Below are 24,464 nucleotides of genomic sequence, written 5' to 3'. Positions count from 1 at the left end.
AAACGAAATATCCTGTGTACTATTCGTCCCGCCTGTAATACGCCTGTTCGCGATTAGTCAATACGGTAATTTGGCCGTGATTCAACTCCACAACTCGCACACTTTGTATGTTTATAATATCTCTAGTTTTCCACCGGTTAACGAATCGTTGAAAATAGCGTATATAAAAGTGGTGGCACACATCGCTCGACTGCCATCCTTCCTTCGCGAAACAATGTTAACCAATGAGAGATATTTCAAGCCTTCACGGCCCCGTATTCTTATTACAGTTTGCGCTTGTTCGAGACTTCCAGCCGTAAAACCGTGGAAGCTTTCCTCGAACGATGATCCGATGATTTTAAACCCGCTGTGAAATCAACGATTAAATTACGAAAATCATGTTGCACGTTGCCTCTCTTGGAATTTGGAAATGGCATTATTTAACGAATTATTTTAGATGATAGTTGCTTCCAGTTTCGATAAATATTGAAATGACAAAGACGAGAAGTTAGTAAGTTAGATATTTGGAATAGTTTGTTACAATTAATTTATTTTTGATTGAAACGTTTAGAAATTTTTGTAGATATATTTCTGATATCATTTTATATCGTGGAATTAATAAACCAATAATTTATCAGGTTATAGTCATTCGCATATCCATTTCTTTGCATCTTTATTTTGATTCATGATTATAAAATCGTTTACATAAATGTTATACTATAGGAAAAAAATCGATAAGATAATCCGTTGATATGTAAAAAAATTATTTCCAACGTATCTTTATCACCAATCCTATCCACTTTCTTAAACTAATCATTTCAAGATGAACTGACATCTACGCGCTACAAACACATCTCAACTTCGAATCAGTTTTTGACAAAAGACAAAAACATTTAAAAGATTTCACGATAACTCTTTGACAAATCCAAAAATATTAATCTAATATTCTCCTTCGAAGGGGAAAAAAGACAAAAACATTTAAAAGATTTTACGATTTTACGAACTCTTTGACAAATCCAAAAATATTAATCCATATTCGAAGGGGAAAAAAGACAAAAACATTTAAAAGATTTTACGATTTTACGAACTCTTTGACAAATCCAAAAATATTAATCCATATTCGAAGGGGAAAAAATTCTTTTCCATCAAAGAGTTTGTTAGGTTAGGTTTCGTTACCAAGATGGACAAGTCCCACAAGTCTGGTTGATTGCCGGTTAAAAGATCAGCGGAGTGTGACAGGGCCGTTTCTCTCTGGCGCACGCCTTACCGGTGACACACACGAGGACGAGGTGGAAGTAGGCGCGAGGGGACGGGGGAGGAAGATCGGTTCTAGGCAGAAGGAGGAGCACCCTGAGGAATCATGGTCTCTAATTTTTACGGTGTACCCACATGCGCGCGTCCTCCGTCCCTATATTTACAAGTACAAGTAGCCGGTCATTAAATCCGATAATTAATCACAATCGTCTCTATTAACGGGGAAGGGTTAATTGCTGTTATCCACGCCGTGGCCGGCTGGCCGAGGGGGTGGGCAGGGAGGAGGCGGAAGGCGGAGGTGGGTCCGGCCCAGGATGTGACTGAAGAATGGGCCCGTCGATCGTCCACCTGCCTTCTTTTCTCTCTCTCTCTCTCTCTTTTCCCCTCTTCTTTAAGGCGAACGCTCGTCTTTAGCCAACGAAACCGATCATTTTATGGTTTAGGACGCGAATCCATGCAAATACGAGATACACATTTATATACTTTCCCACGTTTAGCTTTCCTGTTTCCACAAACAACCTTCATTTATAAATTTATTTCAAGTATATTATAGTATCTTTATCTGAGTTTCAATTTTCTACCGCTAGAGAGCGTGCGTGAGTTCTGTCATCATATCTTCGTCCAATCGCAAAGAGGATCGATGAGAGAATCTGTTTTCGCAACTTCGAAAGAAACTTTCCAAGATTTACATTTATCATATATACTCTTGGGCACTGCTCTTGAAGGGGGTAAAGGAAGAATCAGGTGAAAAGGGAACGATCGATTGCAAATTGCGATATAACCGCAAGTTGTTCGGCAAAGGTGCGCAAAAGCAAGGTCTCCCGGTGACATTCGATCCGACGGTGGTAATGCAGGAAACAGAATGGCGGGGCGCAAAAGCCATTCTGATACACTTTAACGCGCGGAAGCTACAGCCTCGGTGTGTTTACGTTCGCGTAACTCTCGCAGGGTAAGTTCCACGAGTGGTGGCTAGCCTAGACTACGGTTCGGGAGGAGGAATATGGCCGGGCATATATTCCATGTGCACACACCTATTCCAGGGGTGGTGGTGTGGAAGTGGCGCAGACGTAGTGGTGTGCCTCGTACACGGCCATCTACTTACTTTAGTGGTCAGCGCGGAAGAAAAGAATTAGTTAGACGGGGGCGCGTCTCATCTAGGTCACCCACACTGGCACCCGGCCGACACTTACGCGCATATAGGTGTGTAACACACGTACACACACTGGAAGAGCCTCATTACGGTGCCACGGTGGCGAGGGGGTGTGCAGCAAAAGAGGCGAGCGTTAATTAAGAACAGACTCGCCACCCTCTAAGTAAGGAGCACTGACCAACCCTCCCCCCATCTTCTACACGAGCAGCTTACCTACTACCACCACTACTACTCCCACCTCGACTGGCCTCTCTCTGCCTTCATGCTCTCTGCCTTCGCCTCGTCGTCTCGCACACCCTTGCCAACCTTCATTCTGTAAGAGGGAAAGCCGAGGATTGTGTAAGAAGACGGAAAATGAGGGAAATACGGGGAACGTATAAAGAAGGAATCGAAGGTGGATGAGACTTGGGATAGGGTGAAAAACGGTGGAGGAGGATGGACACTCTGGTGGATTAAACGGAACGTTGCATGGTTTGGGAAATATTATGGAATTTCGTTCTTTGTTAAAATTTCTTTAATGTCGTTACAATACGCTTTGTGATGTTCATCAGAATGAATCAACAAATCGGTTAATTAAAACATGAATACGATATTCTCGAGAAAAAAAAAAAAAGAAAGAACGAAATACGTTTTTTTTTTTCTTCTTTTAATTATCTTGCCCATCGAAAATGGTCGATTCATCCGTAAAGACGATATTTCACGTAATGGTTGGCTGGTTCTGTAATAAAGGGAAAAGGAGTAAATAAAGCTGCACCTTTGAAAATCATGGATGGGAGGATGATCGGCAACGATCTGATCGTGACGACACGGAGGCACACATGTTGCGAGTGTCGCACAATGGAAACTCCTCTTAGGCAAGAAAAAAAGTCACCCAACTGTTCATCCCCTTCCGTTATAAGCTCCCTCCAGGCCAGGGGTGAGCGATTGTTTCCAACAGGTTTGCCAGCTTTTGTTTCAGCCCGTTCTCATGCGCGCCGGAACTGGTCATTGCTCGAACCCCTAAAAACGGTTGAACAATGACCTTCATGGCCGTTACATCGCGCTGCAATAACGACCCCCTATTTCCCAGAGTTTCGAGAGGAAGAGAGAGAGAGAGAGAGAGTGTGTGTAATCTCGATAGGAGGGGGGGCAGGGATTTATTCCATCGCTTTAAATGCTACGCCATCGGCGTTTAATCGACGATTATATTCTTTACACGTGACCTCTCTGTGCTACTGTTGCAGATATAAAAAGAATATGAAAATCTTTCCTTTTTTCTTTTTTTTCTTCTTGTTCCACGATCTTTTAAATTTTGTAATCATTTTTTTTTTTTTATATCGACAGTTTGGATGATTATGAATGAAGGTTAAGAAAATTATCATTAGAACTAGATTATTAAATATAGAATAACGTGATATCGATTTTATTTTGTTAATAGATTTTGAATTTTATCATTGATTTTTGAATTATCATAGATATCACTGGTCATATGCTTGATCCTCCCTAGGATACTACGAACTTTGGTCATTTATCTTATAAAATTAATTTCTCATAAAATATCATCTGAACCGGTTTATCTTTACCGACCTATTTATTATATAAAATTAATTTCATTTTCCTCCATGTGAAATATTATTCCTATTTTTCGATCCTTCTTCAACCTATATATATATATATATATATATATATATATATATATATATATATATGTATCATACTTAGAGATTAATAAAGCAGTGGCAACAAACTCTTCATTGTACTTGGTTCAAAGAGAGCAAACCATTATTGTTCGCACGATCGTTCGCACGATCGCCGCGCCTCCTAGCTTTGAATTTTTAGTTTCCAAGCAAATGAAAATGCGCTTCTCATGCGTTTTAATAGCTGTCTCCCTTTTCATACGCATGAAATTCCTTCCCAGTTTCTTCATTTATTCGGCGGAAAGAAGAGCTTAATGAGGCGAAAGACTGCTGCCCCTCTCCCTTCCCCTGAACAGAGAGGAGAGAGAGAGAGAGGAGATCCCTTATGTAATTGTTCGTCTCATCGAAGGATCTTCCACATTGTGGCGGACAGCTGGTTCCGCTCCGTGTATTTATGTGCATGGGAATCGAGTGAAATGACGTTAACTGCTTTCTCATAATCGCGTTGACTTACGTCACGTCGTGGAAACGTTTCGCAATATCCATCCAGAATGAATCAGAACGTTATGGAAGTACCTGATTTTCCTCGTTTTCTTCCAGTTTTCTTTTTCTCCAAATTCTAACAGTGATCCACTTATTAAAGTAAAAAGTTGTTAAGGGATATATAAAGTAAATATAAGTATATATTAAAGTATTATATAAATTAAAGTATATAAATAATTAATTAAATTAAATTATTTATTAAATTAAAGTATATATTCGATAACAAAGGGATGGATTGTAGGATTTCGAAGGGTTATAGGTTATAGGTTTTTCCAAAACTTCGATTCTATACATTTAAATAATTATTATAGCAAGGAAATTTCGACGATCTTTTCCTTCTCATGATTTCAATAATTTAAATATTAATATCGACAATTGTTATAATTACTCTCAAGATTTGCGTTACAATAAGATCCATGAAATATATGGACGAATAAAGTTTGTCAAGAATTAATACATCGCACGATTCAAATTACATTTTTCCATGCTCGCGTCGAGCAAACAAGTTGAGAGACACTGGTCGCCGAAGACGCGAGCAGACAAATCCGCAAATTAAACAAACACCTTATTGACACGCTGATCCTTCGGCATAGAGGCATCCCTCCCAAAAGTCTGTGTCGCGTGGATGAGAACGGGATCGTCCACCCTCCCCCGCTCGCTCGGCCAAAGATAAGAAAGGGGGTGGGTGGAAATCAAGGGGGCGAAAGGAAGACAGAAAAGAGACTTGGCAATCCGAATGAACCAACTACACCGCATACAGGGTCTTAGCGGGACTTAACGAATATTGCCGTCGATATCCAGAAGTCCCTCCCCCTACGCTTCTTCCTCTTCTTCTTCTTCTTCTTCGCCTCCTTCTTATTTTTCTATCGAACCTCCTTTTGTCCCTTGCACGATGGAGACGCGTTACAGAGATTCGATTCGACGAACAGTTAATTTAACGCGAACGTTAATTTCTTCTTCTCCGAGATTTCGCGTTCGAGCCAATCTAAAAAGTTTTCCAAGCATCTCGAAAGGGAAATGTTTTCTTCTTCTGTGTGGACGAGAATTCTATTTTTATAGAATAGATTTTTAGAAGAACAAATTGCGATGCAAAGATTAGAATTACAGATTGGATATAATTTGGTAATTTTCCAATTAATTTTAATAAATTATGCTCGATGAACGAAACTTTTGAACAGATGGCTCATTATATAATTTCCATTATTATTTCGTAACGAAATTGAGCATTCCCAATTTCATCCACTCTCGAATCGAGTCACACCGAGGTGATTAATGTACGGAGATTGCATTGTAAATCGTCGAGGTTGAGTATGAAAGGGCGAAAAATAAAAGGAAGAAGGGAGGGGCGAGAAAGCATCGAAGCTCGGGCTCGAGGAGGATTACGTCGAATTACACACGCGGAACGAGGACAATAAAACATCTCGGTTTCGCGTTGAACGGAGACGAAAGGCTCCTCCCGGTTATTTCGTTACGCCACTGTTTTCTCTTACATATCCTCGTGTACACGAGGATCCGTGGCGAGAGAGTTGGACGACAAGGCAGATAAATTAGTGCTAGTAATGAAGACTGAGCCCGGCGTCTGATTAAACAAACACAAGGGAAACACGAATAAGTGAGGGAAGCGCGAGAGGGAGAAAAGGTGGGCGCTTAAAAAGGGGAGAGAGAGAGAGAAAAAGAGATGGCGGACGAAGAGAAGAAGAATCTGCGAGTCTTACTTTTAGACCTTGTCTTATTTTGCCTCTAATTAACTAAAGTAGCGTAGTAACCGCTACTCCAAAGACATTGCTTGGCGTTTATTTCTTTCTTTCCTTCTCTTTAGCCTCGCACCTTTCTCCCGTTTCTCTTATTTTTCCAACTTATTTCTGTATATACGCCGCTCCGCTCAAAAATATCGCGATGCTTTCTCTATTTTTAAAAAACAAATTTTCTTGCGGATTGAATCGATAATCTAATATTTTTCTGTATCCTATATCGTCGAAATCGAAGGGCTAAGTGTTTCATCCGATTCTAAAAATACGACTCGAATTTGAAATTGAAAATCTTGGTGAAATTCTTGAAATTATTATTTCTCTTATTATATATTACCTGTGTGAATAAATTCTTTCCTTACTCTCGCGATCTACAAAATAATAACACACGGCAGAATAAAGAAATCGAGTGACCGATACTTGCCACCGATCTTCCTCCTCCTCCTCGAAGAAGAAGAAGAAGAAGAAGAAGAAGACTTGGCGTGTCACGGGTTAACCATACCGCTTCGTAGAACGAGCGTTGTTTCATTTTCGACGCACGTCCTCAAAATGAAAATGTATGAGCTTGTATAATACATAGAGAATAGTTTTCGGGCCCGGTTAGCAGAGCATGAATCTCATCGAGCCACTCAAGGCTGAAGCTCTCGAAAATTACGCGGGATGAATTAAAAATAGCGGTCACTAAATCGTGAAAACAAAATCCGGCCGGATTTATGGACGCTTTTTGAGATTTCCAGTCACGAGCTATTAGTCGTGGACGTTTGCGAAAAATAACGAAAATAATCATCGGTCGTTACACGGTGAACAACTACTACTAACAGGTTTTACAGACGTAGTTACCATCTTTTATTTTTCTTTTATTTTTTTCTTTCCTTCTTTCTTTCTTTCTTTCTCTCTTTTTTTTTTGATATTTTGCTGCTGGAACGATTATAAATTTGATCGTTGTACGGAAATATACGTATGAATAATGCGATACTGGCTATTAAGAGATCGTCTACGGGAAGCTTATAGGAAAAGAATTGTTCGAGATTTGATGTAGAAAAAAAAATGGAAAATAAAAATATTAAGATGTATTTGTGAAGATGTAAGTACTTTATATCGACGAGATTAAAAAAGATCAAAGAACAAAGTATTTCTTGATTCATGTTTCGTTATATTCGTTATAAACAAGTTATTTTTATTGAAAACTGTGTTAATTAAAATTCAAAAATTCGCAAGTACAAGATTCGTATTTTATTTAATCTCTTATTTGTACCAAATTGGCGCCATCTTCGATCGATTTCTTAATTTCTAAATTTAAACATTATAGAAAAAGAAAGAAAAAAAGAAAAATTTCACCAAATGTGAAATCTCCGCGAAGCAAACTCAAAGATCATCCCATCCGTCAGTATTCTCAGAGTGAAAAAGAAGGCGTCAGGTGGTCGCCTCCGTTTTTCTCCAATTTATTTATAATCCAATATTTTTCTCAACATTGAAAAATTTCGAATTAGCATGCGTATCGCTCATCCCAGGACGATAGGGACGGTGGAGAAAAATAAGCTTCGACTGTAATAATTATTATCGAGAGAGGGGACGGTCGAGAAATCTGCCGCTTTCGAAAAAAAAAAAAAAAAAAAGAAAGAAAGAAATATTCGAATCCATGACGTTGGGCCATCAGGCAAGGACGTTCAAGTTTAAACGAAAATAAAAATTCCCCTGTCCGATACTAATTATAGAATATCGCTCAACGAGCAAACGCCGCTTGAATTACCGATATCGCGGTATGCTCCGCCATTTTATACCGGGTGTTTGTAGAGTGAATTCCCCACTCCACTGGAAGAGAAAAGCTGTAATCAGAATTCGATTGAATTCGAGCTATTTATTATTTCTAATTTTTTTCCACCCTTCAATTGATTTTATTCGATGTTTACATTCTTATTGAAAGTTGTAAGACGGTTTGCTTCGAAAGTGATTGGTTTGATTTTTTTCTATTCATTCTTTTCGAAATGAATAACATCAGGTTGTAGAGATAAAATTGGATGGATTTTATATGAAGAATGGTTCGATTAAATTTATTTTAAAAATTTAGGATCTTTTTGCTTTATGAAACTTTTTTAGAAACTCTGAGAAAAAGTGAAAACTAAATTATTCTTGAGTTGTATAAATATTGTATGATCTTTTAAAAATTGCAATCGTATTAAATTTAATTCAAATAATATAAATAAAACTTTAAAAAAATATCTTTTTAATTATATTAATTTAAATACTTTTGAAATTAAATACTTTAAGCGTGTAAATTTGAAATTATGTACACCCGAATTCGAATAACTCGATTTACATAGATTGAAGTTTTTCAAATCAAGTTGGATTAATTTGAACGTTTCTAATTTTGATACACCTTATAGATCTTGACGTGTTGTTTATTCCTCGCATGGAGGAAAATTAATATTGTTTTTATCGACGAGCAACGGGATAATTAGATCTTGGTATAGTCCTGTTTGCACGTCCACGCTCGAACCTCCGTGTAATCGAGAATCGATCTCCTTTCCCTCCTTCCTCGTTGCTTCCCTCGTGACGCGTCGCGAATTCATTTCTTAACGAGAACGATGCGTTTCCAGCCTCCTCGATCCAATCTACCGCGATGATCGACGATATTATATCGCGTTTTCCTCGTCTGATAACTTGTATTCGCGTGATTAACAACTAACCAATTTTTCTCTCTGTTCCAGATTTACATAGGGGATGTGATGTTAGTAGAGGAGAGGAAGAGCACGACGAGAGACTGCGCAGTTTCAAAAACGGTGAGACGGTTCAGATTGCTTGATTATTCGCTCGAATTTGTGTCTTATAAAAGCCAAATGTTACTCGTTTGAGTATCAAAGTGATCTTTACAATTTTCAGGATACAAAGTTTCCATCTCTTTGGAAAAATTTATTATATTTTACTTTTCTAAAATGACTTGACATTTTCTTTTTAGGTATTGCAAAAGAAAAATCTGCAATTTATATTAAAGGAAACTCTAAATGTTTCAATGAAGGATAAATCAATCGAATGTGAGAAATAAAAATAACTTTTAATAATAAAGAATTAAAAATTCAAATTCATCTTAAATTCAAATAACTTGAGCAATCTCTTAAACGAGCCTCAATCAGAGATGCGTGAAATTTTAACGATTGAAGTTAAGACTAAAGTTACTTCAATAATTCATTATTCAAAGAATCGAGTTATTCGAGCATTTTAAATAAAATCGTTATTTCAAGTAACTTTAAGATTTACTTTTACACAATTAATACTCGATTCTCTAATGAATTCATCGAGATAATCTGATATCCCAGTTTCACGTAGCTCTGTTTTATTTCTATAAAATACCAAGTTTGTTGCATCGCTCGTTCAAATTTCCCGCGCTCCCTTGGAGATCGATAAAGTTCCATGTGATCGCGTTGCATGTCTTTGAGCTTCGTGCGGAAGATCAATCCGGGATATAAACGTTAATAATAGCAATGATAAAACATTCCATGAATATAAATACTCTGTTCCTCCGTCTCGGATTTCGGTGAAGTGACGTTATTAGAGAATTCAGAAACCTCGACCTCGATAAACGGTTCGAACCGGACCGAAGGAATTCGAAATTATTCGGGCGGGGATTTAATTGCAGGAATCAAAGTTGGCTCTCCAGTTTTTTTACGCTTTTTAAATATGTTCGAGGTGGTGGTTTTTCGGAAGATGGATGGTTGTTTAGTGGCTCGAGGTAAATTGCAACCTTGAACTACTGCTGCTTTGCGCGATACAACAAACTGCGCGCGCCAGTATTGAAACGAGTTACCATTTACCGGTAATTTCATTTTGCTCTAATTTCATTCGATACGAGAAATGGTTATTCCGGGATGTAGTTTCCTAAATTTGAATAATTTTATGTCGAGCAATAACGTTGTCGAGCAATCGAGGTTTAAAATTATTTTTTTGCCCCTTTTTTTCTTCGGGGAAGGGGGAGAGAGAGAGAGGGAAGATGAGAACAACGTCGAAAATTGATTTCCATTGTTTCTTTGCTTCTTCGAATACGAAATTCGTTTAAGCACACGATATTGTAATATTTAACAATGGAAAGATACGTATTACGGTTCGTGAAAGCAAGCCTTCTAAGTCAAAACCTGTAATCTGCATAAAATATCGTACGGTATCGTTGGAGTATTTGAAATATTGTTATGAGCACGGTGAGATACAGCTATCAATTTTATTAATTATGCACGTAATAAAATTTGAGGTACTTTTCTTGACTGGTTTGTATATTATCGTTCGTGAGACTGATATTTATAATGAATTTCCTATTATATAATTATTGAATATATATATATATATATATATATATTATTTGACCATTATATAACTTATTTTTATTTATGTTAATTATTTTAATACAATTTGTAAATAACTGTTCTTTACTTGGAATGTATACAAGAAGAAGCATAAATCTGATTCCTATGATTCCAATTATTATGCAAAAATATTTTCTATAAAAATATATTGAAATTCCCAAATAATGATTAAAAATACAAATATTAGTCTCGTTTTAATTATTTCAAAATTAATAGAATTGAAAATAATTTTCATAAACATTGTTTCTAATAATGACATCTATTGGAATTTTATTAGAATTAAGATCATTCTACATTCTACTTTGAATTACAAATTACACTTTTCTTAATTCTTAATTTATTATCTAATCTATATCTACTTTTATAATATTCATTCATATCAATTTATTTATAGATAGTTTAAAAATATCAAATATTTATTAAATATACCACAAAGAATTTTTAATATTTTAGAGAAATTCCAATTTAAAAAACACTCAAATAAAAAACGATCCTCGCAAAACCTTCAAACCGCGAAGAAGAAAACTTCACTCGATAAACAAACGATTCCAGACAATAATCGATCTGATCGATCTCACTTCTGAGTTTCAAAAAACAATCAATTTCGAGTAATCCGCCTATCTCTCTTACCTCATAAACTCTTCGAGTGTCGATAGATAGATAAAACTTAAAACTAAAAGGAAGAAGTGGATAATCGATCGTAATAAACGAGAATAAGATTCGCGAGAAGATTCGAATCGGTGGAAGGTTCTCGGTTGTCGAAGGAGAGAGAGAGAGAGAGAGAGCCTCCTCCTCATCCTTTCGGGCCAGTTTTAGCCCGAAGGGACGCGGAATCACTCAGAGAACAGCTCGGGCCGTTACTTCATTTTTGCGGACCGTTTACAACGTCCTGTCCACTCGCGTGGCATCGTTCCTGGCATTTCGATGCATAATAAACGAGCACGTTAGCCCTTGCACCGTGGCTCACACCTCTGACCACCTCCCCCTCCCACGAGTCGAAGAGGGATGTGCCCCCTCCAGTGATCGCCAGCCTCCTTTTTCCTCGCGATCTCTCTCTCCTCCTCCTCTTTCTTCTCTTCTTCTTCCTCTTCTTCCTCGCGCGCGGCTCTCTCCTCTCGTTTGTCGACTTTCTTTCGAGGCGTATAACGAGATGCGAAAGCGAGACGGGGGGATACATCGTTGGCCGAACCGTGGAGACTCTCTAACGAAAGGAAATCCGATTTGCACGTGAGGGGGGGGGAGACGAACGCACGAGACCGCCCTCCAAACGCGCGCTAGTTTTTCATGGAAATTCGTTCGTTACGTGACGCTGCTGTTTCCCTTTGAGATTTCGATTCTTGCTTAACGTGCTGCTTTTTTAAAGATGTTAAAATTTTTTTTTTTAATAGAGCCTCGTTTATTTCGATCTGTTCGAATAAATATCGGGGAAATTTTTATGCCGATTTTTATCGATTTTGTTACGATATTTCAAACATTAATGAGATTTAAAATAAAAATTAAGAAATATTATTTAATTTTATAATCGAAAGCTTCATATGCCTTCAATTATAAATTAATTTTGTTATGTTATAATAAATATCGGGGAAACTTTTGCGCCGATTTTTATCGATTTTGTTACGATATTTCAAACATTAATGCCTCAGGGATTTAAAATGAAAATTAAGAAATATTATTTAATTCTATAAGCGAAAGCTTCATATGCCAATTATAAATTAATTTTGTTATGCATGATCTTTATAATAGATTCTTTTTAGAAATATGCTTATTATTGGGCAAATTAAAGTATGAAATGATGTAGCTTAAAATTTGATGATTTGACACCATCAATGCAAAAAAAGATTCTTCCTTTATATTTAATAAAGTATAAAAGATTTTACAAAGAATATTGAATTGTGTTTAATATTTGAAACATTATAATTGGGGAAATTAAAGTATGAAATGGTGTAGCTTAAAATTTGATATATTTTTAATATATTTACTACATTTTATAAGTAGATATGACATCATCAATGTGAAAAAAGATTCTTTCTTTATATTTAATAAAATATAAAAGACTTTACAAAGAGTATTGAATTGTGTTTAATATTTGAAACATTATGATTGGGGAAATTAAAGTATGAAATGGTGTAGCTTAAAATTTGATGATTTGACATCATCAATGCAAAAAAAGATTCTTTCTTTATATTTAATAAAATATAAAAGTTACAAAGAGAATTGTGTTTAATATTTGAAACATTATAATTGGAGAAATTAAAGTATGAAATGGTGTAGCTTAAAATTTGATTTGACATCATAAATGTAAAAAAAGATTTTTCTTTTATATTTAATAAAGTATAAAAGTTACAAACAGTATCGAATTGTGTTTAATATTTGAAACATTATAATTGGAAGTTCGATGGACGACGTTAAATTAAACTCGTTAATGAGCTTGATGAAAGGATAAAATATATTTAACGAATATATGCATCCACGAATTTAATCACTCTCGACGATATTCGGTTGCTTTTTCTTCTTCTTCTTCTTCTTCTTCTTTTTTTATTATTATTAAAAAAAGTTGATTACACTTTGTGAAGTTATACATAACTGTGGAATGACTAAGAGATTCAGCGTGTCAACAGCTAAATAGGTGATTTTATAATGACGATTATGATTATGAATATGGTTATGGTTATGGCTATTTATAACAAGCCATAACCACTCCTGAGATCACGAGGTATCGATACATAATGATAATAATAATTATGCATATATACATTATATACTTCTTCATTCACCTCGTATACGTATACCTTTAATGGAATCGATCAAGTTAGAAGAGGAAGGATGAAATATTATCTCGACCACGATACAAAGATATAATATAACCAAATCTAATCTAATCTAGTTGTAATAACTCGACGAGAGAGTCTAATTAAACTCGTAACCGATGAGCTGGGACATCATCGACGACACCAATAATTTTTATTTTCTTAATACAAAAAAAATATGATAACTTCTTCATACTTATATCTTCCTTTTTTAAAAATGCTAATCAACCTCCAAACAACAAGATAATACAATTTCTCTTTTTTCAAATCTTTGCTTCAAACTTATTAATTCTTTTGAACAATCTTATTCTTCTCGAATATTATAAAAACTCAAGAATTAATATCATCCTCCCTTTCCTTCTTACGTATTCACGAAACGAGAAGAAGAATCTTCTCTGAAATTTCGTTAGCGCCAGATGAATCCGCAATCATCGATATAATCGATGCCACCTGCAGCACGTTACGTAGTTTAGGGGGGCAGAGAAAGAAGGGGGAAAAAAAAAAAGGAAGGAAAACATGGAAGCGGCGCGCATCGGAGCGATTATTTGCGCCGCGCGACGATAATGGATACGGAAAGGCGGTTTGAATCCGGCCGAATGGGCGTATGAATGGTCGCCGTTTAGCGTAATTATTGGCGCATTGTCTACGGCACAATACCGGCCACGAAATTGGCATGCAAAAATCGGATGCGATCCTATTGTCGGCCATTGTCCGATCCGTGGCTGCGTGCAGCCCTCCCCGGCCTCTCCAGTTTTCGAATATTTCGCCGTCAATGCCGCCGATTCGTTCGCCAATCGAATTTACCTCGAACGACGCCAAAAAGGAATTCGCCAACCAATTACGCTACTACTACGTTCGATAGATTTTATTTTTTCGATCTTTTTTTTCTTTCTTTTTCCTTTTTTTTTTTTTTTTTGAATATATATATCTCGTCAAACGAGGAATGTTTCAATGATCCGTGAACTCGATTCCGATCCCCTTTCGATTGATCATTTCAATTTTCGAACTCTAACGAGCTCCACGTTTCAACCCTTTCTCTGAAAAATTTCAAATGTGATGGGATGGAAGAGAATAAATGCTGCAATTAATTGATATTATTAATTATAAATACAGTGTACAAATCAAAAGAAAAATTAGTTTGCTGTTCAAAATATCTGAATTTTGGTTTTCAATAATCATGCATGTCAAATGTAAAAGAAAAACGATTCATTTCTAAATAATAATTTTCGAACTCTAACGAACTCCACGTTTTAACCCTTTCTCTGGAAAAATTTCAAATGTGATGGGATGGGAGAGAATAAATGATTGAAAAGTTTGTTGCAATTAATTGATATTATTAATTATAAATTCAGTGTACAAATCAAAAGAGAAATTAGTTTGCTGTTCAAAATATCTGAATTTTGGTTCTCAATAATCATGCATGTCAAATGTAAAAGAGAAACGATTCATTTCTAAATAATAATTTTCGAACTCTAACAAGCTCCACGTTTCAACCCTTTCTCTGGAAACTGAAAAATTTCAAATGTGATGGAATGGAAGAGAATAAATGATTGAAAAGTTTGTTATTATTGATTGATATTATTAATTATAAATTCAGTATACAAATCAAAAGATTAGAAAAATTAGTTTGCTGTTCAAAATATCTGAATTTTGGTTCTCAATAATCATGCATGTCAAATGTAAAAGAAAAACGATTCATTTCTAAATAATAATTTTCGAACTCTAACGAGCTCCACGTTTCAATCCTTTTTCTGGAAAATTTCAAATGTGATGGAATGGAAGAGAATAAATGATTGAAAAGTTTGTTGCAATTAATTGATATTATTAATTATAAATTCAGGGTACAAATCAAAAGAAAAATTAGTTTGCTGTTCAAAATATCTGAATTTTTCTCAATGATCATATATATCGAATGTAAAAGAGAAATGATTCATTTCTAGATAATATAATAAACGTTGTACTTGAAATATACTAATACTAGATATGAATTTTATTTTGACATATTATTAGTGAACTGTAGTCCAACAATTTTCATACATTTTTCTTCGTCAAACGCTCGACGATGAGTTTACCCGTTTCCTCGAGGTGAAAGTTCACGGCGAATGACTGAACGATGATCCTCGTGTCGTGAACCAGATCTGAGGGGAATTCTTAGAGAGCTAGAGATAGATTCGTGGAGGTTGGAAAGGCCTCCTCGAGACGAGAATTTGACTAGTTATTAGGCGAGGGACTTAGTCGGCACGATTTCCAACTATCCTTCGAACCGCGGGCTTTTTGTGTGGTCAGATTGGCGGCCATTTACGTCCCAAAATTGGGCCTTAATTGTGGCAGCGGTAATGAGTCGGGTTGCTCTAATGCACACATTGTGTCTTCAAAGTTGTTTCCACGTCTTCTAACGGGTGATCTATCGATATTATTTTTTTCAAAATAGTGATCAAATATATATTTTGTTCTTCCTTTTTTATATATATATATATTTGGAATATTATTCATTTGATTATTTATATTATATACTTTGAAAAAATTTGAGATATTTATTTAATTATTTAATATTTCTAATTTGCACAAACACTTTTAATTATTTATATATGCAATTTCGTTAGAAAAAGAATCTGTTAAGTTTATTATATACACTACTTTATCGTAACAAATAATCCAATACTTCATATTTATTCGACTATACATTCCATTTTCTTTTCATTTCGCGCAAATTCGAACAAACTTTCAAAAATTATAGAGACAAAGGTCGCACGATGCGACTCATTCCGGCCCACCCGGTATAGAATAGAGAACAGCACTATGTAGCGACGTAGAATTATTTAATTGCTCTTCCGTTGTTTTTTCGTCGCCGGATAATTTGTGTACCTGGCGGCAATCCTTCAGTTCCACCTGAACATCCTCTCTCCCTGTCCCTGTCCTCCTCACCCTTGTTCCCTCGAAGCATCGATGAACGTATCATCTCGCTTCCACCTCCCCTCTTCTCCCCTCTGTATAGGTTTTCTCGTTACGAGGAGTAGTCGGCGCAAGGGGCGAGCGAGAGGGAAGAAGCGACGGGGAGAAAGGGCGAGACCAGTCTCAGGCCTCTCCTAATTGCGCGTAATTACCTATGGAGGCCAATTAGCTCGGATTGGCCGGACGGATGATCCGCGGCTAGCCCCGAGGACTAGTCTTTCTTCTTCTACCTCCTCACCTTGGCTAAAACTAAAACTGGAGGATGGATATCGTCCTCGTTTCCAGAATCCGTGCAAAACGCATCGAAAAGTAATTGCCGCGATTAATCATACCATTGTTGCGGGGATAGAAAGATGGAATGTTAAACGGTGTATTGTATCGTCCCAACATCGAAAGTAATTTGTTTGCTTTTTTTTGGAAGAGAGTTTGAATAGGTAGTTTTTAATTTATGAGACGTTTAGACTTTTGGAACTTGGAGAAATTGTTGTTTTTTTTTTTAATTTAAAGGATGAGATGTGTTTCCCTCTTGTTTTTTTAATTTTTTTTTTAGAGATTAATCAAACGTTGCATTGTTATTTAAGAAATAAAGTAAGAATGCACGATATTAGGTATTTCAATAATTATTATTATTTTGTGAAGATTTAAATTAGTGATATTGTTTTTCTTCTTCTTTTTAAGATTTTGTGATAAAGTTTCAATTGATAGATTGATGAGAAAGATGATAAGTTTCGTTTCTTTTTTAATCAACTTAATATTATTAAAAATTCTATCTATAGGGAAATTTTGAATATAATGAAAACATTTATATAACATATTCAAATGTCATTCCCACACAGTTTTCAAGGATCTCTTGAAAAATATTATTTATGAGACGAGAGAGAGTTTTAAACTTTGAAAGGAGGGGGAGGGGGGGTTGCATCCCTCGATTCGAAGGTATTGTATTCGTGTGATGGTTTGACAAATTTCTGTTTACCACCGAAAAACTTTGTCCTTGCGTAACGTCCTATATGAACACGCTGATAGAAATCACGAAAATTCTTTCGGTCTATGAACTTGGAATATTGGAATGCTGCCGGCACGAGTATGCTCAACGATTGGAAACAGTCGATTTATTTCTCTTCGATCCGTATGAATGTTTAATAGATCAAATTTCGTTTCGAAAATCGGGAAAATCCTCGTTGTGATAATTCAATAAAGAGAATGTAAATTTCCAAATTTCTAAGTTTAGATTGGATCAACATTTTTACTTGTAAAAACACTTTTAATTTAAAACGAACATATCAATTATTCTTCGACTATGTCTAAGATATTTGAACGATTCGTATAAATATTTTAACATTTCATCGTTCAAAAGAAAAAAATCATTTTTCCTTTCTTTCTTCACTCTATCATCCAGTAACGCTAGTTTTCCATTTCGTTTCATTTCTTCAATCTCTCGAAAGATTCGCCATAAGAAATCTCGAAATCCAAAATTCTCCTCCTCCAAGAACAAAAAAAAAAAAAAAGAAACGAGAAAACCGAGGATGTCACCTTTCCATGTCACCGTTCGCGAGATGAAAACGGCGACGTCTCACAAGGGACCCCGACAAACAAGAGCATTAGGAGGGAAAGATGTTCGACCTCCTCCTGCGGAGATTGCGATATTAGCAGGATTTCTGTGATCGTGATGTTCCCACGTTCCTCTTGCGATTTTTCTCCTCCTCCGTGTCCGAGGGACGAGTTAATGCCGGTATCGATGTTTCCAACCTTACCAACCGTTCACCGGTTGTTGTGCAGTGCCATACCCGTAATTACACACCTCTAATTACACGCGCAACGCCGCGTGTCCCCTCTTTTGTCGGTTTATTTGTTCCCTCGTTTCCCAGAGCATCGCCACTAACACACCTCGAGCATGCAATCTCACACCGATCGTAAATAATACGCACGCACGTATATGTTGGCACATACGTAATGAGCAATTAACGATCGAGTTACTTGCTGGTAATTGCTTCACCGACGCGGAAAATACTTCGTTGCTTTTCCATATCTATGGATCGTTGTTGCTCGTGTTCATGAAAATCGAAGCATGGTTATTCGGTATCCCGCTGATGATGGCGGATTGTGGAATCTGAATGTTGTGCGTAAATGTGTGTGTATATATATATATATATATGTATGGTATTATGGAGGTTCAATTATTTATGTTTCGTTGAGAGGATGTTGATGGTAATGCTTTTTTTCTTTCTTTCTTTTGCTTTTTTTTTTCTTTTCTTTTTTTTTTTTTTTTTTTTTTTCGTTGATGGATGTGTTAATTGGCGTTTTTATTGCTGAAGACTTGGAATTGGTAATTTTATTGTATTACATGACTTATTTAATGACAACGTAAGATTTGATTTTAATTGGTTTTAACTTTTACTTGGTAAATAGTTTTTACGATTATTGTAAACAATAAACCTTGGATATTTATGTCCAACATGTTTTTCAATGAATAAAAATCTTTAGAAGAATTGGTATAGTATTTTTAAACCGAAGTTATGGAATAGAAAATTTTTGAAAAAAGTTGCATTATCGTTTAAATTCGTTTAATTAAACAGCATATGGATAGGATTGTTTTTATTGAAAATTTGTGTACAATGTTTAGGACAATTGTAAAACATTGATTTTCATATCATTTCGATGTACGAAAAACATTTGATTTCTTATAAAATTTGGTACCAATTATTTATTACAAATAATGGAGAAAATAAAGAATCACTACAATTATGAACGAAGATATTTTCAAATTAAATTATATTTGAATAATTTATTATACCACAATTCCAAAAATATATATAAAAAAAAAGAATCTTCAAAATTACACGTACATTTACAAGTAAAAATTAAACACCTCAGATTAAATTTCATTTTTCCATCAAACGAACCATCCTCTCCATCCTCCATCCTCCTCCCAAATTCCCTTCCGTTCGTCAAGGATACAGTTTCCTCCTAAGCCTCGGCCGAAATTCACGATGAGCCGTCCACCGAATAATACGTTTCTCCCGAAACCTTGGAAAACATATATTTATCCGGTCTTTACATAAGCCGATTCCTTTATTGTTCCGTATCCACTTTTCAAGATTCGAATCCCAGGGGACTCTTCTCCATCGTTCCCGACCAAGGATGAGAAGGAGGAAAAGGAAAAGGGAAAAGAGAGAGAGATATTGGAGATATTGGACGGAAAGAGACGGACGTGCGCGCGAAAAAGAAGAGAATCGCGGGGGTGGAGGTGGAGGCCCAACGTGGAGGGACAATTCGTCATTAGTAAACAAATAGTTTAGCGACCGATCGGGACAGGCCTGCATAAACTAAACAACAATGAGCTCCGTGTAGAAAGAAATACCGACTCGCCACCCTTCGAGGCACACCTGGTTTCACCTTCGTACGAGTTTTACCTGCGAAGAGGTGGGCGCTGAAGAGGTCAGGGGCGGGTGTACAGGGCCGGGCACCACGCCCCGTCCGCGGCACTCGTGAACACCGGCGATTCATTTCGCAAAGCTTAACGATCTCCTCCGAGATTCAAGCCTTTTATCTCCGTCTTTGATCGTAGCTTCCTTCGATAGCTTTTCATTTTTTTCGTCCAATGTGTACACATATCGTCGATTCAAGATCTTTCATTTATTTATTTATTTATTGTAATTTTTGTACGGTGGAATTTAGTGAATACGTGTGAATTCTTTTTGGGTAATTTTTTATGGATGTTGAAGTTTTTTCTTTATTGGATTCGGACTTTGTTTTTCTTTTTTTGAGAATTTATTGAGAATTGAGAAAATATATCTAATTTATTTATTAAGTCGTAACGATTTAAGATATAGAAATAGTCTTCTAGTATAATAGAAATAACTTAATAAGCTTCGATATTTTTGTGGTAATTTTTGCTCGTTTGTCATGGCCATATTCCAAGAAATTAACGTCTACGAATTTATTTAAAATGAAAGAGAAACGAATCTCTTGAAGGGCGCTGAATAAAGTGGACACGTTCCTGAACAACGAACATTCATCAAGGTTCTAGTTCGACCGAGATCTCTCCACCTGACCGAGACCGATCGATGTTTAAAAAGAATTTCTCGGATTCATTCGTCACCTCGAATTTCAGAATACGATTGACATGAGAGACACATCTTTGAGGCGGTGAGGGGAAAAGGGCGTAACTATTCACTAAAATGCTTTAATCGGGTGAAAGTAATGGGTCTGAGCTTCCAGTTTCTCCGATTTCGATCCTTCCTTGAACGTTAATTCCCAGGTGATAAAAATTTGGGAAATATTTTAACCAAGACACGTTCTCTTTCGTTTTCTTTGAATAAACCTTATTTCGAACAAGTAGAAATATTTGTTCACAGAGGATTGAGACGGTTTGACTAAAATTAAAAATTTGTTGTATTATGATCTAATGTAGTAATGGTAAATAAAATAGTAAGAAATTCTCTTTTCCCAACAGAATGGAATAATAAATTTTTATAATAAAATATTTGCTATTTTAATATTATTTAATATACTGTGAAATTATATCTAATCATAAAGTTATATAAAACTATGGAATTGAAAGTTGACAAGGACTGTTTTCATCAAAATTCTAAATTAAATATGAAATTTAATTTATTAACAAAAGCAAGCATGAATTGTGCATCCTTTTAATTATTCATTCCAAAATTGACCTAATCAATAATATAGATAGAAACGAATTAATCTTCTATTAAATAGAGGATCAACATTGAGGATCTTGCGAACAAAATTTAACGATATTCATTATTTGTAACAACTTTGAAAAAAAAAAATCAAATCACTTACAAAAAGATGTGACACGTGAAACATCGACGTGAACGTCTTTCATCTTATCTCCCTCATCTCCCTCCCCTCAGTTTTTCTCGCTCGGCCTTAATAATAATACGAAATATAAAAATCAGTCTCTCGAAACCCAAGGGCGGCCGGATCCGACTGGCCTTTCCCTTTGTCCACCCAAGATCCTTCCCAGCCCGTAGGAGAGGAAGAAGAAGCATCTCTTCTGGCCCCTGTTGCGAGATTAGCATGACAATGCGCTCACCAGCCGCCACTCATTATAACCGTTTTCGTGATCCGGCGTAAAACAAAATTCCAAGCCCACGAAAATCTCGGTGGACGACAATAGGTGGTTGACACCTTTCTCGATTCAACCGCTCCTTTCTTCTCTCTCTCTCTTTGTCTCTCCCTCTCTCATCCTCTCCTCGGTCTCTATTACCGCCGACATCATCCCTTGTCCACCCTCTTCCAGGACAAGCCAGCCTTCTTTCTCCCACGGCTCGTTCTTTCTGCTCTGAATGAATAGCAAAGATGGATCGCTTCTCTTTTTTCTCGCTTTTTCTCTTCCTCCTTGCGGATCCGGAAATCGTGCGAATTTTTGGATGGATTGACGATGATGACGCGGACGATGCAGTCTATGCAGTGATTTCGAGAATGAATTGACTCGAAATAGGAGAAGAGAGGGAGGGGGAGGGGGTTTATTACCAGGTGGAGTGCGTCTGCAGATTTTCACGGAGACACGGTTGTGCCGGCTCTTTCCTCGATAAATAATGGTTTCTTCTCACCTTTTTCCCTGGAACCAACACGCTCATTGTAATAATGATTCCTGTTCCAAGGATACGCTGCGTGGCGTGATATATGGTTCCAAGATGCTGAGTATGCGTGTCGTGCATCTTGGGAGGGGAGGGAAGGAATGACAGGAGGAAGATTTTTAAAAGATTTGAATACCAAGGTGGAATGTGAATTTGAGTACGAGAGATTATAATTTTACTTTAATATTTAATAAAGTAATAAATATTATGATAATTGAACTATTCCATTCGTCTTAGAAATTTTATTACAACAATTCTTACTCCTTTTATTAATTATCATCTCGAACACGTTTCATTTTTCGTCTAAAAATCGTGAAGAAAATGGGGGAGGGGCGAATTTAAAGGAAAAACGGGGAGGAGGAGCTGTTTACGAAGAAAACAGTATGAGAGATTATAATTTTACTTTAATATTTAACCTAATAATAAATTTTATTACAGAAGAAATAAGAAACTCTCGTCACTTTTTCTAAACTAATTTCTTCGCCTTTTCCAACAATTTTTACTCCTTTTATTAATTATCATCTCGAGCACGTTTCATTTTTCGTCTAAAAATCGTGAAGAAAATGGGGGGAAGGGGAAAATTTAAAGGAAAAACGGGGAGGAGGAGCTGTTTACGAAGAAAACAGTGAGAGATTATAATTTTACGTTAATATTTAACTTAATAATAAATATTGGATTAATGATAATTGAACTATTCGAAATTTTTAATTGAACTTAGAAATTTTATTACAACAATTCTTTTATTAATTATCATCTCGAGCACGTTTCATTTTTCGTCTAAAAATCGCGAAGAAAATGGGGGGAGGGGGAAAATTTAAAGGAAAAACGGGGAGGAGGAGCTGTTTACGAAGAAAACAGTATGAGAGATTATAATTTTACGTTGATATTTAACCCAGTAATAAATATTGGATCAATGATAATTGAACTATTCACTTTAGAAATTTTATTACAACAATTCTTACTCCTTTTTATTAATTATCATCTCGAGCACGTATCATTTTTCGTCTAAAAATCGCGAAGAAAATGGGGGGAGGGGGAAAATTTAAAGGAAAAACGGGGAAGTGGAGCTATTTACGAAGAAAAGAGTATGAGAGATTATAATTTTACGTTGATATTTAACCCAGTAATAAATATTATGATAATTGAACTATTCACTTTAGAAATTTTATTACAACAATTCTTACTCCTTTTTATTAATTATCATCTCGAGCACGTATCATTTTTCGTCTAAAAATCGCGAAGAAAATGGGGGAAGGGGGAAAATTTAAAGGAAAAACGGGGAGGAGGAGCTGTTTACGAAGAAAAGGATTTTCAATCGGAAAAGCGGGGGGATGGACGAAACATCTCGTCCAATCGCATTTGCATTCGCGCGGCGCGAACACGTAGTCCACTCCCGGGGGCATCAACGTCGAGAATCCAGCGGAATCTCAAATTACGACGATTCCACGTCGTAAGGCAAAAGGGCGCGTTGCAGATGGCAAAGGTGGATGCGAAAGGGGATGCAGATAGGACGGATACAAAAGGGAAGCTCGATATTCAAAGGGAGAATAATGCGGAATCCCGAATTTTCGGAAAACTGTCGAGCTAATCGACGTGAACGACACAATCGGGTTTACCTGATGGGCCCATTCGTCCCTTTCGGCCACCGTGAGAAACAGTGTTCCAAACACAGTGTTCTGAAAGCGAAGGAACGAAGAGAGAGAGAACATCTCGTGGAATTAATCGACGAGAGGAAAGGAGAGAAAGAAACGAAAGAAACGTTTCTCCTCCAAAATTGTCTCCTTTTTTCTATCCGTGATTTGTGATCGTTTCCTTACTTTGCATCTGGATCTTTCGGCGGATGGAATTTTATTATTGAATAGGATTCGAGGTGCTTGTTAGTTTTGATTGTTACCAGGGAAAATATTTTGTACGGGCGTGCAAGAGGTTTATTTTTATACGGGATTATACCGAGGAGGATTTAAAAATACGATGCTTTGTTTTATAAAAAAAAAAAAAAAAAAAAGAAAAGAGTGGGTGTATAGATTTTAGCGAGTGAGTCACGTCTAAAATCTTTCAGCGTATGAATAGTACGAATATTTTTCAAAATTTTCTTTTTTTTTTTTTTTTAAAGAATACTTTTATCAATACTTTTATACCTTCGAATTAGAAATAAAACGTTATTTGTAATCGAATAAATTCTCTAAAATAAAATTGAAATATCAGAGAAATATATTAGAAATATTCGTATATCATTCATATTCTTATTATTTTCAAAAGGGAGATTTCGTTACTTGCCCAATTAATTATTCCAACATCAAGGCACAAAGGCAGACAGATCTCCTCTCCGATAATTTATGTATGCACTTTGATAATTAACGAATCTTATTTGAATTACTGATAAACGAGAGAATCGAGAGAATCTTATAAGGGTGCTTGATGTAAGGAAGAATCTTGAGGACGGTTGCGTCTTTTTTAACA

General features: G+C 36.1%; 1 protein-coding gene across 2 annotated transcripts in view; it reads left to right on the top strand.

Moving 5' to 3' along the window:
- Positions 1-24,464, top strand: part of LOC410304 (zinc finger homeobox protein 4) — a 429,015-nt gene that overhangs the window by 8,900 nt on the left and 395,651 nt on the right. For both annotated transcript variants that reach the window (XM_026443963.1, XM_026443961.1), the window contains exon 2: positions 8,999-9,070. The gene's annotated coding sequence lies outside the window, so the exon portion shown is untranslated. The remainder of the gene's footprint in view (positions 1-8,998; positions 9,071-24,464) is intronic.

The sequence above is a fragment of the Apis mellifera genome, linkage group LG11 (genome assembly GCF_003254395.2).
Source record: "Apis mellifera strain DH4 linkage group LG11, Amel_HAv3.1, whole genome shotgun sequence".
NCBI lineage: Eukaryota > Metazoa > Arthropoda > Insecta > Hymenoptera > Apidae > Apis > Apis mellifera.
This window is presented reverse-complemented; position numbering and strand designations above follow the sequence as displayed.